The 16,793-nt window shown below is 42.5% G+C and overlaps 1 protein-coding gene across 3 annotated transcripts in view; it reads left to right on the forward strand.

The window, feature by feature from the left end:
• The window catches only part of LOC306982264 (calmodulin-binding transcription activator 1-like), a 181,373-nt gene that overhangs the window by 34,804 nt on the left and 129,776 nt on the right, over positions 1 to 16,793 (forward strand). The window lies entirely within an intron of this gene.

The following is a 16,793-nucleotide window of genomic DNA, read 5'->3' on the forward strand; positions in this document are numbered from 1 at the left end:
GTGATTTACAGTTTGTTCTCAAAACTATCATGTGTGCCGAGCTTGTAGTTGTGTTTGCGTGTGTGAAGATGAGCCGTGAGGGCATCCTTAAGGCAGCTGAAAACATCGACATCATAGTTTTAACGTCAGATTATAAAAAAACACAAAACTTTCCCTTTACAATACTTATTTTATGACGTTTTGTTGCTAGCGGGACGGAGATTTCCAGGAAGTAACTACAACATTATGCCGCATAAATAAAGACGGCATTGCGTCATAGAAGGGGGCGTGGCCTCGCCGAGGGGGAAAACAGAATCTTTTGGGAAACACAATTTTTCCACTCTTTTTAGCCATTTTCTAGCGAAATATGAACTACAAATTAAGTCAAGTCTAAATCGGGTCCATATGGATGTTTATTCACAGCAGGTTGTTCAGTAGGGGAAGCGAAAAAACAACAGTCGTAGCTAGCATTAGCAAGATGCTAACATGAAGCATCGTGTTAGCATTCTCCATTTTTCATATTTATGGGCTGTTGAACCACTTTGCTCCGCTCCATGTCTTTGTATCTTTACTTAGTAGAAAACTATATTCATAATTCAGCATTTGTTAAAGTTGTTTTTGAATAATTAGAGAAAGTTTAGATTTTTCGGCCAATTGTTTTCCCCCATGACCATATATGGAGGATTCCAGAGGTGCCGTCTGTATCTATTGGCCACCTCATGCGTATTCATTCACAGATATTGACATATTTGGTCGTTTGGTCAAATATGGTCATTTTCTTTTTGAGAAGCAGCAGGGACTAAAGACGGGAGAAATGTGCACGCACATGCACACACTTAAGGCCAGTTTTCTCAAAATTTAATTTTCAATCCATTCTTGCAATCATATCTCCACTTTAGTAGCTCCTACAGACTCCAAAGTTTCCATTCTTGGGCTTAATAGTATATACAGTATATATTTCCACTTAATAGTTTACACAAAACACGATCCAACACTGAAAAATCTTTATAACATATCTACAATAGGCTCTATCCTTTATCGATGTATATCGATAAATATTGACGACCACTGGTGTAATGCAACTTCTGCTTACAAACCTTATTTTTTTTTTTACCACTACTAATACTATTCCTCTTACTGCTTCTACTCCCACCACATGTGTCTCAGTGGGAAAAGTATGACGGTGAAGGCGTTTGTGACTGAGAACATTTTGTAACGAGAAAGTATTTTGTAAAGCGAGGTCAAGCTCATGGCCAGGCTTTGTGGAGCGTGCAGTTAAAAGAAAAGCTAGAGGCTACATCGCTCCAGGATGTTGAATGAGTTGGAACATGGCACAATAGGTCCGTCCTTTTCTATAAACTTCGATGAACGGAGGCCTCAAGTCATAACGTTGACTCGGCTTTGTGATTTGTGTTTCGTGGGTGTGACGACCTTGAAGGGAAGTGTCGCAGCTGCTCTTCTGTGTGGAGTTTGCCTGTTCTCCCCGAGTCTGCGTAGGTTTTTCTTTCGGATTCTCCCACCAAACCAAAACAAGCACAAGCAGTCTCCCATGTTCCTTACAGGTCGCCTTCCTGACCATAAAGTACCTTACACCTAAAGTGCAAAAGGAGGACCGAAGACAGCCAGCCAAATGGGAATCGAACCCGGGCTCTTCGAACAGTGAGGCACGAGCACTATCCGCTGCCCCATTATCTTCAACACTTTCGATATTATCTTGTGGGCCATATATTGCCCACCTCTAATGACACATTAGAAACAATTATCTGCAAAAACAAAGCTTATTTTTGTTGTTGTGAAGTTTATTGTTTTACTTCCTCATTGGGCACAGACAGGAAGTGACATACGTGGAGGAAAACATTTCTAAACTGTTGCCGTGCGAAATGAGAAATGAGTGAGTCAGAATTCTTTGGAACTTTCCCTTTTATATATGTCATTAACATAAACATCTAAATAGAAATAACTTTCCATCTTGGTGGCCTAGGACGCTCCAATGTGTCCTGGAGCGACATAGAAGCCACTGTGAAGGAAAGCACAGGCACCACGTTAAGCCCATACAGCCACTGGGTCACTGAAAGGTCAAATACGCACTGATATCAACCTTTTGTCCCATAAAAAGTTGCATAATGTACCTTTAAAATGCTGCTTCACTGAAATAAAACAATTTGATTATTACTTACAACAGACGTGATCCATCTGACTAAGTCACCATTACAAAAGGATAAAAACCTCTTTAAGAAGAGACGCTGCAATAGGAGAAAACACTTTAGAGATATCAATATGAAACTTTTGCAACATTACTGGTATTAATGTGAGGAAATAAAGATGTATAAAACTTGATATTATTATTTTTATTATTATTATTATTATTGATATTATATTATAATATTTTTGGTGTCAAAATCCAAATAATAGAAGGCATGGTTTTAAGTCTAACTTCTTTCAGTGTTTTCGCTGGCATTAAAAAGCATTATAACTCTACTAGCTGAGACCCGGCCTTCGGCCGGGCCTCGCTAGTCTCCACATTTGATATTCTGAGAGTATGAGTGATGACAAAGAAATGTCCAACCCGTCACACAGTTCAGCTGTAGACCAGTGGTTCCCAACCCATTCCAAAAACTATGGCCACTACAAAGGTTTAAAATAATGAATGCTAAAAATAATTTCAAACAATCTGCAAGTGGAGTGTTTGATGCACCCGTACTCTTTTGTTATATACTACAACGACAATATGTTCGCTAAACTCAGGGAATAGAATTGAAGAGACAGTGGAATAAGTATGGATAAATATTAGGGGCTCAGCTGTAACGGTTTGGTTCACGGTGCAGGACCCGTGGTTTGGTGCATCACGGTAGTGCACAATCAAAAAAATATGAAGTAGGTTTTGAAATGAAATAGCCTAATGATCGTTGTTAGACAGTATTTATAACTTTACAATGAAATTGGCAATGGGGTCAAAGCTGCTTTAAAATAAAATGTACCTCTGGGCTCACAATACGTGAAAGCAAAATAGAAAAAAAAAGAAAAAAACTACGCAGTGCAGGCCATGCGCTCGTTAAGTTGTAGTATCATTTTCGCTTTAACTCACACGGAGGAGAAATCAGTCGGAGCAGCGCGTGTGATTAGAGGCTTTTGGGCAATGTTTTGCGTGTACTGTTTTTCGGAGACAAAGCTTTAGAGACGGAATACTGCCTGGATGTATAATGAACCACAGCCTCGGTCACTGCAGGAGAGACTTAAAGAAAGACGCGCAGATGTGTTTTGGAGGATGTAACTGTACCTGTGCGGAGCGTCTGCAGGTTAGCGGTGAGTGACGATGACACACATCGCCATGTTTGTATGCGCGCGCGCACACATACACGCGCACACGCGCGCGCACACACGCCCTGTTTGGATGTGCGCACACGCACGGCAGTCAGATGTCGTGCACTCGCGTTGTTGTGACGGCGGGGTGTCCTCGGACAGCAGCACCGCGGTCCATATGGACCCGTGGTCAATGCCCGCGGCTGGTGGGACCATCACGTGGGGGCCGGCCGCGGATATAGCGCTTTTCCAGATGCTCAAAGTCAGCCCCCACCACCAACCACGCACAAACTCACTACTGTCGCCAGGCTTCCTGGTGTTCCCAAGCGGTCTCCCATCCCAGTCCTAACCAGGCCCGTGCCTGCTTAGCTTCAAAACCGGTATGGGAAATAAACATGGCGGCGCCCAGGCGGCGGCCATTGAGATAGCGTTTTCTATAATAGATAACAGGGGTGCCCAAAGTGGGGCCCGCGGAACAATTTTGTTGGCCCGCCAGAGAGTGGCCTATTTTGCGCCCATGTGGTTAATACCAACTCTCTCCCATTCATTCTCAATGGTATATATGGATGCAGTACACTTTTTGGCCACCAGCGTCAAATTGGGGGCGCTGTTTCACTCCTTTCACAAAGTTAAGGAAACACTGCTGTGGCGTCTGGGTGTTTATCAATCACAGAGCGTCGTAGCGTCAACTTTCACAGTTTTCCAACTTTTATTGTACATGTTGTTGACATCAACAAAGGTAAACAATTGACTTATAAAAGAATTTATGCAGAACTGACACTTTCAAAATGATCAAATGTGGCATTTTCTTTGAGTTAACAAATGAATGAGGTAAAGTCACTGTATAGGCTCCTGTAAAACTGTATTAACATTTTTCACTATATTGCTAGAATTGTTGATTTTGTTCAACTAAAACTAAAACTAGGATTTTGCCATAGTTAACATTTGCTTTAATGTATCATGTTATTTGTGTAGATAGACTCAAATGCAAATATATACCGAAAAAAATAAGAAACTATTATAATTTGCAGTTATATGTCACATATAATATCAATATCAAATCGGAGACAAACCTTGAAGACAAAAAGTTCGGGCACCCCTGCTCTATAACATTAATTGTGCCAAAATCACCCCTTGAATCTAGATATATTGACATTTTTTACATTGCTCAACAGCAAATTCAACCTGGATAGACTCAGAGACAAAAGCAGCGATTAGTAAGATTTAAATATAAATATTTTGGCGTGGACATCGATATTCGGATTATACTGTAGTTAGTATGGATGGGAATTTTGTTCAGTCCAAGACGAAGTTTGTAGTCTGTAGGAGACGTTGTTGCGCGTGTACATTTCTCCGGTATTTTCACGCAGTCCAGAAAGAAACTGAGCATTTTTGGAAACCGCGTGTGACAAAACGCCATGAAATAAACATGGTGCAGGGAGAGATTCGTCTTTTCATTGCTCAAAAAAGGCCACATCTCCATCCAAAGTGCCTTTCTCCTCGGCCACGGGCATCGACCCCATTGTGTTTAACCGTGAGCGAGAGAAAATGACCGGCCAGCGTGTGTTGCCATGGGAATAAGTCCGGCGAACGGCGGGAGTGTTGTCGCGTGGCTGACGGTGCGGCCAATCTATAGTTGCAATATAGATTCTCTGAGGGCGGGGGAGGAGGAGGAGGGGGGGGGGAGCTGCGATTGTCATTCAGAGCGGAGCGTTCAAGCGGCTGCTAAAAAAGAAATTAGGCTCTAACTAAGCCCCGCGTTGAGGCGGCGGCGTGGGGCTCTTTGAAATTCTGTCTTCTCAGGGCTTCTATTAATAAATGCATAATTGATCAGGAGCATACGTGCCGCTCGCCGCCGCCGCTGTCTCAGGCGCCGCCGGAGAAAGTAAACACAAAAAAAAAAAAAACCCTCGGGAGAACTTCACCTGGAAGCGTTCCTGCGTTTGGACAAAAAAAGGTTGGAGTTTCCGTTACTCTCTCTCGTTCTCTGTGTCCTTCTCGATGGCTCGTCGATAACCCGCTCGCGCCGCTCGCCGTGGGGCCTTTCACGGACGATGCACACGGCCGATCTGTGGCTGCAGACGGATGTTCTGCTCCGAGCGTGCCGGGGCAATACATCGATTTTGTAATGTATCGCGACGCAATGCGATACCAAGGCCTTTTGTGCCAATGTTAAGCCTCGCAGTGACGTCATAACCCCCCAGGCTGCTGAAGTCCCTCCCCAAATGACCATCTCTCGTCGGACCACAGCGCACAAGGCTGAATGAGACGTAGGGGCAACCTCTGCTGGTGTTTGGATGGATGAGGGCAGGCCTTTCTTCTTCTGGCGACCCAAATACATTCTGGTGATGGCGACTGAACCATATCTAGAATAGACGACAGGTGTTTAGATTACTGATGATCGGGTTAATGGCTTCAACGAACCAGGACCTTCAGCTGCTCTGGGGCGGTTTGCAGCCGAGTGTGTAGCGGCCGGGATGGGGATCAGCACCTCCAAATCCGAGGCCATGGTTCTCCACCGGAAAAAGGTGGCTTCCCCTCTTCAGGTCGGTGAGGAGTCCATACCTCAAGTGGAGGAGTTCAAGTATCTCGGGGTCTTGTTCACGAGTGGGGGACGGATGGAGCGTGAGATGTAGGCGGCACGGTAGCGCAGCGGTTAGCGCCTCCGCTTCACAGCTAGAAGGTCCCGGGTTCGACTCCCACCAAGGACGGGGCCTTTCTGTGTGGAGTTTGCATGTTCTCCCCGTGTCTGCGTAGGTTTCCTCCGGGTACTCCGGTTTCCCCTACCACTAAAAACATGTGCAATAGGTGAATCCTCCAGCCAGGTGATTCTGACCATCAGCCTGGCTCCACATCATGGAGATGGGTCCCCGGGCGCGGCACGGCCGTCGACCACTGCTCTTTACGGGTTGCCCCAGCGGCATCGAAGGATGGGTTAAATGCAGAGGACAAATTTCCCTACGGGGACAATAAAGTTAACAAACAAACAAACAAGATGGACAGACGGATCGGTGCGGCGTCCGCAGTGATGCGGTCGCTGTATCGGTCTGTCGTGGTGAAGAGGGAGCTGAGTCGGGACAAAGCTCTCGATTTACCGATCGATCTACGTTCCCGCCCTCACCTATGGTCATGAGATTTGGGTCATGACCGAAAGGACAAGATCGCAGATAATTAGTTTCCTTCGCAGGGTGGCTGGGCGCACCCTCCGAGATCGAGTGAGGAGCTCACTTACCCGGGAGGAGCTTGGAGTAGAGTCGCTGCTCCTTCACGTCGAAAGGAGCAGCTGAGGTGGCTCGGGCATCTGTTCCGGATGCCTCCTGGTCGCCTCCTGCGGGAGGTGTTCCAGGCATGTCCTAGTGGGACAAGGCCTCGTGGAAGGCCCAGGACACGGTGGTGGGACTATTGGCTCAGTTCCACCTACCCTACTCTACTCTACCCTGCTCCACTATGCCTGCATTTGAAATGTTTCCACCAGCCCACTTTACAGTTAACTGGTACTTTTTTTAGTACCTGCTTGGCCGTGGTACTAACCAGGCCAAGCAGGTGCTGTTTCCAATGGATACAGTCAAAAGCAAAGCCATATCCATGGATACACCCTGGTAACCATGGATACAGTATCAGATTCTACAGAATAGTGGAAACACAACCAGGCCAAGAAGAGTAGGACCAAACCAAGTAGAGTAGAGAAGGGTAGGGCTGGTGGAAACGAGCCATATGTCTCCGAGCTGGCCTGGTGTGGCCTCAGAACAGCTGGAGGAGGTGTGTGTGGATCGGGAAGTTTGGGCATCTCTGCTGAGACTGCTGCCCCCGCGACCCGACCCCCCATATGGACCCGATTTCCACTTGCCTTTATTTGTATGTGATAAGTTCATGTTCCACCAGAAAATGGCTCAAAAGAGTGAAAAATTGTGATGATGTCATTCAGTTTTTGAAAGAAAAGGTTCAAATGGATCATTATTTGGACGTGATCGTTGGTCTTTATGAGAAAATAATGAGTAGTACATGGGGTTACAAACATGCCATATTAAACCTCTCATTCATCCTTTTCATTGCCACCACTTTAGGAGACCTCAGTTCAGAATACGGTGAACTCTGTGCCAGTTTTTGTTTCATGTGGATCGACTCGGGATTTACAGAAATGTTACATGAACCACAGAGCAAGTAATGATGTTTTTTTCAGCCATTTCTCTCCAGTAACAACGCCTGTGATCAAACAAACGTGTGTCTGCGAGTGCGGCTTTAAACGTGGCCCACACAAGCCACCTGCCCCTTCCTATAAACGGAGAGAGATTTCCCCACAGCAGTGCTTTATTTACGCGCTTTATTGCGCCTCTCTGGAGGAAGTGCCCCGCTGTCTGTGTCTTCCATTATGAAAGTGCACCGGGAGGCTCGGGCGCTTTTAAGGAGGATCACGCCGGCCCCCGGTGATTCCTGATAATGTATGATAATGGGTTCCACCTTAATCCAAGTGTGATGTCATGTGGGTCCCAGCCAAGGCTTAGACACTTTCAGACCCCCCCCTGTACCACACTCTGCGGCTATTTTTACATCCAATTAGCTTAAGCGTCCTATGTTTAGCAGCTCTGTTTTAAATGTGTCTTGTTTGGCTTCACAATAACACACCGTCCTGGGACCCTTCCTGGTTTGTGTGTCTTTTCCTTCAGTGAGTGCGAGAAATGTGGGTTTTGTTTGGGTTGAAACCGGAAGTTGTATATACAGTAGGGCAAAAAAGTGTTTGTTCAGTTCCCCACAGACTTCCATTGGATTTCCGCCAAATACTTTTTACCCCCCACAGTATATATTTTCACTTATTTAAGGCGAGACACTGCAGGTGAATAGGGGAAACATATTTATTTACAGATATCAATTTGAATCTTTTGCTGTAGATCACTGGCATGAATGTGAGAAAAAAATACATTGCAAGTTTTCTGTCATTTTATCTTTTCATATAAGAACAAGGTGTTTTATGACTAAAAATGTTTCCCATCTTTTCGGCGACGAAATCTGAATAATGGATAGAGTTACATTCAAATTTATGGTTTCATTTTATAGATGAATGAGTTGCCAAGACTTTCTCAGAGGGGATTTTGGATTTCTTGTTTAGTTTTAAAATAAGCTGTTTTTTAGTGGAAAAATGTGTAAAAAATTAATTTTCACCTTATTTTTTTGACATTCAAAACTCAATAAATGGGGCTTAAGGGATTAAATAATAAAAAATCCCTCTGAAAAAATCTTCCAAATATTGTTCAGTCCAAGGCTGGAAAATGTGAAGTCTTTAGGTCCGACTGACGTGGACATAGTGTCGCCACAATGACAGAAAAATGTGTTTTGAGAAAAAGGCCCTTGAAATTGTGTTCTCCCATATAAGTCTATGGGGGAACATTGAATCAGCGCAATATTTAAACATGTTTTTGTGAAGATTAGGCATATTTTCTGTTTCCGGGTGAAAGCTTATATGTTCAGAGACCAATTTGGCCCAAAACCTGAAAAAATTGAGTTTTGCCTGTAGTGTCTCCCCTTAAGTAACACCATGTGACAATGAAACACAATTGCACAATATTTACATTGTCTTGGTGTGTTCTGCAGGCTTGTTATTTCTTTTATGGGATGGTATTTTCCAGTCTTGAATATCTAAGAGTGGATGTGTCTGTAAGTATGTGTGATGCTTAAGTGTGTTTGCATTATCTAAAGTGTGTCTTCTGTTGTTCAGTGTCTCTGATAACACTGATGCCGCAGTCGATGACTGTGGGATAGCACAGCGTCATTACCCCCTCCTTTTATTTAAGTGTCTCTTTTAAGGCGAGACACGGCAGGTGAAAGTATTGATTTTTCACGCAGTGGTCGAAGTGGAGATTTGTATCTATTTTCCTCCCTTTACATCTTAGTTTTCATGTCAGATATAAAAATGACAAAACTCACCCGCATGATGTTTATTTTATGATGTTTTGTCTGCGAGGTGGAGGTGACCCGGAAGTAGCTGCTGCGCCGCGTAGAAACGCCGTCTTTCAAGCGGGTTTTCATTCATAAATATTGACAGATTTTACATCCACGTGTCCTGCTAAGGGGCCCCGTGATGACGCTTTCACCCAAATATGGTATTTTTCCTCCTACGAGACGCTGCAGCGGAAAAGTCGGAGAACGGGCCGAGCATGCGCACTCGCTACAAAACTTCAGGGCTGGTTTTCTCTGAATGAGAGAAGCCGCACTCGGGCAGAGCCTGAGCCCTTATAGAAGCTCCCACAGACTCCAAACTTTACAGTCAGAGACCTGACAATGTTTTGAAGGTTTTTTCAGAGGGATTTTTTAATATCTAATTCCTAGCCTGATTTATTCAGCTTTGAAACCAAACAAACAGGCGAAATTTGAGTTTTTACAGATTTTTTCACTGATGATTAGTTTATTGAAAAACTAAACCAAATATCCAAAATCCCCTCTGAAAAAATCTTAGTTACTAATATGTCAATAAAATAAAACCATAAAATTTAATATGGCTCAGTTCATTATTTTGAAATATTTAGATTTTTCGTCAAATTGTTTTCCCCCTTAACTGTTTTCAAACATGACCATATATGGGCGATTCCAGAGATGCCGTCTGTATCTATCTCAGGAATGGCCCATATATGGTCATGTTTTAAAACAGTTAAGGGGGAAAACAATTTGCAAACATGTAAATTTTCTCTAATTATTAAAAAACTGCTTTAACAAATGCTGAATTATGAATATATTTTCTACTAAATAAAGATACAACGACATGGAGAGGATCAAAGTGGTTCAGCAGCCCATAAATACATGAAAAAAAACTGAGAATGCTAACATAGTGCTACATGTTAGCAGCATGCTAATGCTAACGCTAGCTATAGCCTGCTATGACTGCCGTTTTTTCACTTCTACTGAACAATCTGCTATGAGAAAATATCCATATGGGCCTGATTTACACCTGACTTTATTTATGTGATAAATAATTCTATTTTCCCCCTCGGCAAAGCCACACCCCCTTCTATGACGAGATACCGTGATGTCACATGAACGCAACCTATTGACCGAAATGAAGGACATTCACATTCAGTGTTGGGTTACGGCAACAGCAGCGATGATAAACTCCTTAGTGTCTTTTATTATACGTTTGTGTTAATAACGGGGTGAGTGATCATGTGGATTATGCGTCTGCGGGTGTGTGAGGCGTGTGTGTGTAACTGTGTAGCATTGTTGAGTGCATGTGGTTGTCTTTGGAGTAATAGGAATGTATGTGGTATTCTGTTTTTGTTTTTGTTTATGTTAAAGAGACGAGATGCAAGTTGGTGATTTTATACTCACTACTGCCACCTCAGGTCTTACGCGTAACTGCAGTCTCTATATTAAGCCCTTGCATGAAGGCATTCGGACCCAAAGCAACACCTTTTTGAGCGACAGTGCTGGATCGTAAAGGCGGTTGTGGTGAACAGGTCTGAGCTCATTCTACACATGAGGACATGGCTGGAACAAGCAGGGGGAGGAAAATACTGTTAATTATGTTTATTGAATATTTTGACTTCCAGTTTTGCAGAATTACCCTCTTGGCGATAGTATAGTTGTCAATAAGCTGATCTTGTGTACAAAACATTGACGGCAGCCAATTCACAGACTGAGCACAGCTTCTGTCGGCCCCCGTGAGGGTTGAAAACAAGTTTGTTAAAAGTCATTAAATGAACTCTGCCAAAAACAACGGCTTAACAGTCATTAAGACGCATTCGATGAGCTTCAAACTGGCATTAAATCAAAATTTCTTAGAAAATCGAATTTTCTTTAGAGACAGAACCCGCGACAATGACGTTGCCCAACTGCTTTTTGTATCTGTTCAAAAGCCGGACCGTCCTGAACTAACGGCCAATCAAATCTCGAAAGGTTTTCTATCAATCCAATGACAGAGCACGTCGTCACAACAGGAAAACTTTCTTTAATATACTCGACAAGAAGGTACCAGATGTTGATGCTTCATCTTCTCTAAGAGGATTTTTATGCAGAGACAAATTTATACAGAGACAAAACAGTAATAGAGTGACCAGAGGCTCCATCAATCACAACTGTACCATTCCATACCGTAAAACTGCATCTGGTCAGTCTGCCATTTGTTCTCTGGTCCGAAGCTGTGGAACTCACTACCCACAGAACTTAAAACCATATCCGAGTTTAAAATGTTCACTTCTAGGGTTAAGTCCTGGCTAAAAACAAACCAAAGCTGTACCCATTTGTAAATAGCACTGAGTCTGTGTGAATGTAGGTGTGAGCGTACACAGAGTGTGACTGACAAAGTTTTATACAAATGTTGTATTTCTGTATTTTATTATTGTAAACTGTGTAGAAAGGCCCAACCAGGGACATGAGCTGCGAGTTAGCACTAGCTACAAGCTCTTCATGCATTGCATCAGCTGCAAATATTAATTGTAACTATGTTGATTGTATCGTCCCTGATAAATAAATAAATAAATAAATAAAATAAAATATGGCGCCAGATAACTATCTTTAAGTTGAGGCGCAAATACAACATCAACACGCGCATCACACAGGGATCGAGGGCGCAGGCACTAAAAGTGAGCACAAAAACTATAACAGAGGCTGAGGTGTCTTCATACGCCCGGTGTTTGCATTTCAGACACTGCGCCCTCGCTCTTCCAAAGTTTGACCACTCGGTTTTCTTCTTCATTCAGCGCGTTACGTCATCAGAATAAGGCTGAGCAGTCGATCACAGATATACAATGCAGATACAGTCTATGGACTGAACACGCAAACACACTGGAGTTTTTACTCACAAAAAAGGCTTTATTACATCCCAACTACTACGTATTGTAGCCGAGGAGTAGCTAAGAATATTTCATTTTAATCTTTAATCCTTATAATATATAGCTATGTTTGAGCAAATCTGTTCAATCACACGGCTCTGCTCGCACTGGCCAATCAGATTGCAGAACATGGACTTCCTTTTTTTGTCCTATCATCATCATCATCATCATTTATTATCATTATTTGTATTATTATTTTTTAGTAGTAGTAGTAGTAGTAGTAGTAGTAGTAGTCTATTTTTTTCACATTTTATTTATAATATTTATTTACTACTTTTATATTTTGAGGCAACGTATCAGGTCAAATATATGTGTTCAGTACAGACTGTTTACTATATCTGTGATCGACTGGTCAGCCTGATTCTGATGACGTATAGTGCTGAAGGAAGAAGAAAACTGAGCGGTCAGACTTTGGAAGAGAGAGGGCGTAGTGGCTGAAAACAGAGTGCTGAAATGCAAACCCCGGGCGTATGAAGACACCTCAGCCTCTGCTATAGTTTTTGTGCTCACTTTTAGTGCACCCGCCCTCGATCCCTGTGTGATGCGCGCGTTGATGTTGTATTTGCGCCCTCAACTTAAAGATAGTTTTCTGACGCCATCGATTTTCTTCTTGTTTCCACCAAACGTGCATTGATTGAAGCATCCAAATTCTCCAACGTCTGGCATCCAAAACTGACTTGCTAATTGTGGCACAAACAACATAGATCGCTAACATCTGTCTCCGCTCCTCGTAAAACCACTGGCTTCCTCGCTGACGAAGTACGATGCATGCCGTTTGCGTAGGGTGGCCAGATGTCCCTGTTTACCCGGGACAGCCCCAGTTTGGAAGCCTCTGTCCCATGTTTCACCAAAACAATTGATTTCTCCCAGTTTAGGGGGCTACGGGGGGGAGAGAATGCTGACATGGTGCCTCATGGTGGTTCAACATTGTACCCTATTTTTTTTAATGGAAACTCTGGTCACCCTGCGTTTGCATCGTGATCGTCTTTTGTCCGATTGGTTAGTTTGACGGGTGTTATTCCTGATCCCAGATACACGTCTTTGCAAAGAAGAGGAAAAGTGTATTCTAGAGATCTAGCTTTGACCTAGCCAAACCGGGGGTCCATCTTCATCAGACCAAGGCCGTGGGAACCCAGGGTGCTGAGGGCGCTGCAGCACCCCCTGGTGGATAGTTTGTGAACTGCAGGCAATATTAACCCCTCAACTCCCACCTGAACCGAGCACATTTTCTCCAGCTTTACCCCAGTCCAAAAGCTTCTGGAAAAAAGGTGTGAACATAGTGACAAAACTGAGACGAAAACAAGGATGAAAATGTGAAAAAAAAAGTTAGAAAACATTTGACGAAAAAGTGACAAAAAAATGACAAAAATGGATAAAAATTTGACAAAAAAGTGAGAAAAATCTGACGAAAAATTGAGAAAAAATTACGAAAAAGTGACATAAAAGTCACGAAAATTTGACAAAAAATTTAGAAAAAATTGACGAAAAAGTGACAAAAAAGTCACGAAAATTTGACAAAAAAATTAGAAAAAAATGACGAAAAAGTGACAATAAAGTAACGAAAATTTGATAAAAAAATGAGAAAAAAGTGACAAAAAAGTCACGAAAATTTAACAAAAAATGTAGAAAAAAATGACGAAAAAGTGACAAAAAAGTCACGAAAATTTGACAAAAAAATTAGAAAAAATTGACGAAAAAAGTGACAATAAAGTCACGAAAATTTGACAAAAATGAGACGACTGCCCGACAAAAAAAGTGATGAAAAAAAAATCTGATGTGAGGAAAAAGATCCATTTAGTTTTGTAGGTCTTTCAAATGAGGCGTTACACTGGCCTACAGGATTTGGGTAAAGCTGAACTGGAGAAAATGCTCTCGGTTCAGGCGGGAGTTAAGAGGTTAATAAATAGGATTTATGCACAGAAAAAGTATTTTGGGGGTACATTTTGTCCCTCAGCGCCCCCTAACAAAAACATCTTCCCACGGCTCTGCATCGGACCATCTCCCATAGTGACCATCTCTGAGCGAGTCCCTCCTACAGAGAGGTGTTCGTCATTTTAGCCTGATCGCCGTTTTAGCTTGATTCCTTGTCAAAACAAAAGGCGGAAAAAAAGACCATCCCAGAGACGCGCTTGGCGAGACACTGTCATCGTCTTTGCCAAATCCGTGTCTGTTTGGACGATTGAAACGTCCCCCTGTCCAAATACAGTGCGGATGGACCAATATTTGCTCGTATTTAGTGCAGCCAGCGCCCGAGGGCTGTGTTTTGGTATTCAACGCTCATACCATTTCAGTGATGAAATATGGCTGCGGTTCCTTCCTCATCTCTCATTTGTCTCTTCTCTCTCCCACCCCTTTTTATAGGATTGTTCCCATACTTCGGGTTTGCCCACTGTGTCTGAGTAAAGCGCTATTGTGTCATCAAATGTAATAGCGATTTTTCCTGACAACTATTGCAATTGGGGTTCGACTAGCGGTGAATGTTTGCAAAGGTTTGAGTGCACAGTGCAGCTGCTAACCATGTCCGGGGTCTTTAACATGTGAGAGGCGGATGAAACGCCGACTTTTAAACTAATGCGAGAAACGACGAGGATTTCAGAGCACGTTTCTATTTTCAGTGTAACAAAAAGGAAAGGCAGCGTTTGTTAGCATGTGGGCTAGCTCGGGAGACTTTTCAGAGCCTGCTCAATCTACAGATACAGACGGCATCTTGTTATAGAAGGGGGCGTGGCCTAGAATCTTTTGGGGAAACACAATTTTTCACTCTTTTTTTTGACATTTTCTGGTGGGATATGAACTTATTTATCACACACAAATAAAGTCAAGTGTAAATCGGGCCCATGTGGATGTTTTCTCACAGCAGATTGTTCTGTAGAAGTGAAAAAACGGCAGTCGTAGCAAGCGCTAGCTAGCGTTAGCATTAGCACGCTGCTAGCATGTAGCATCATGTTAGCATTCTCAGTTTTTTTTATGTATTTATGGGCTGTTGAACCCATTAGGTCCGAATGCACTCCATAGTAAAGAAACAGTCAATTTATGCCACTAGACACATTTTAAACTATTTTTAGGTTAATTTTACATCATTATTATTATTATTATTATTTTCATTATTATTATTATTATTATTATTATTATTATTATTATTATTATTATTATTATTATTAGGGTCAAGTGTTTATAAAGGTACTTGGTGTAAGAAGTTTGAGAACCACTGGTGTAACATAATGCATACAACACAACACCTTTTCTAGTATAACACTACATCACAGATATAACACAGTATCACAGTTTAAACATACACACATGCAGGGGCGGACTGGGACTGAAAAACAGCCCTGGACCCTGGACTTAACCTCTTACCACCCGCCTTAACCGAGAGCATTTTCTCCAGTTCGGCTTTACCCAAATCAAAAGGCTTCTTGACTGGAGAGCAACACTGTAACGCCTCATTGGAAAGCTAAAATCTAGAAAAGTGATGGTAGCTTTTTGTCACGTCACTGCATTTTTGTCATGTTTTTGCGTGTTTTCGTCACTTTTTGGTCACTTTTTGGTTGTGTTTTCGTCTGTTGTTTTTCGCTTTTTTTTCATGTTATTGTTGTTTTTTCATCGCTTTTTTCATTGCTTTGTCGTCACGTTTTCGTCACATTTTGTTGCTTTTCCAGCACATTTTTGTTTTTGGATGGTTTTCTTTGAAGCTTTTAGATTTGGGTAAAGCTCGGTTACGCCCGGGGGTAAGGGTAAGGTATAAAGTGAGAGGCCAGACCGGTGGCCCTAGAGCCAGTGGCCCTTCTGTGCTCTTCCAGAATGGACATATGGCCAGTCCGCCCCTGCACACATGCATCTATATATGTATACTTATTTCTGTGTTCATGTATACATCATGAATATATATACATAAGCCCAACATATCTACATAAACACATGCATGTATACACACTTATATAACATATATAGAAACAAAGACAGGAGCTCTGGAGATGTGTAAACAGAGCAGATTTGAACAGTGGAAAAGATGTAATGGAACGAATGGAAGCTGGAAGATTTTTCCAATCACGAGGGGCCCTAACACAGAAAGCATGCCTCCCAATTTCTCCATTGGCTCTGGGGACAATGAAGAAGATCTGGTCATGGTCATTGTTGTACTCAATTACATGTTCAACTGAAGTTGTGGGCGATTTCACAGGAAATATTAAAACTCTAAATTTACATAAGGTCTGACTCCATAGATCATTTTAAACACATTTAAACAGTTAGGTTTAAAATATTAAAGTATCAAAAAGGTCTCGCCAAGCGCGTTCGTTGATCACAAGGTCCGAGGAGAAACCACCAGAATTCAGTAGCTTTAGTCAAAGAAGATTTATTCACTATAACATTTACAATGTCTAAACACAGGTTTTCTGAATGCTAAAGTCCCGAACAATATACACGAACGGTGCCGTCCCAGGAAACGGCACCGTCTAACTGCGCTCCTACAAATATATATCAGAAAAAATGTGACGTTCACGAAGAGATAGGAGATATGTGGAGCTCGGGCCAAGGTCATGAAGGCTTTCTCTCTGTTTTCCACTAGAAGAGTCTTCCTGTTGCCTTATTTGGAGTTATTTTTCACAACACTGGTGAGGGCACCTGGACGTCTCCATAAGTTTGAGCAAAAGAATGCAAGAGCAAGAAATGGGGTATTGTTTCAGCAATGAAAGATTG

Source organism: Gobius niger (genome assembly GCF_951799975.1).
Source record: "Gobius niger genome assembly, chromosome: 24".
In the NCBI taxonomy this organism is placed as follows: domain Eukaryota; kingdom Metazoa; phylum Chordata; class Actinopteri; order Gobiiformes; family Gobiidae; genus Gobius; species Gobius niger.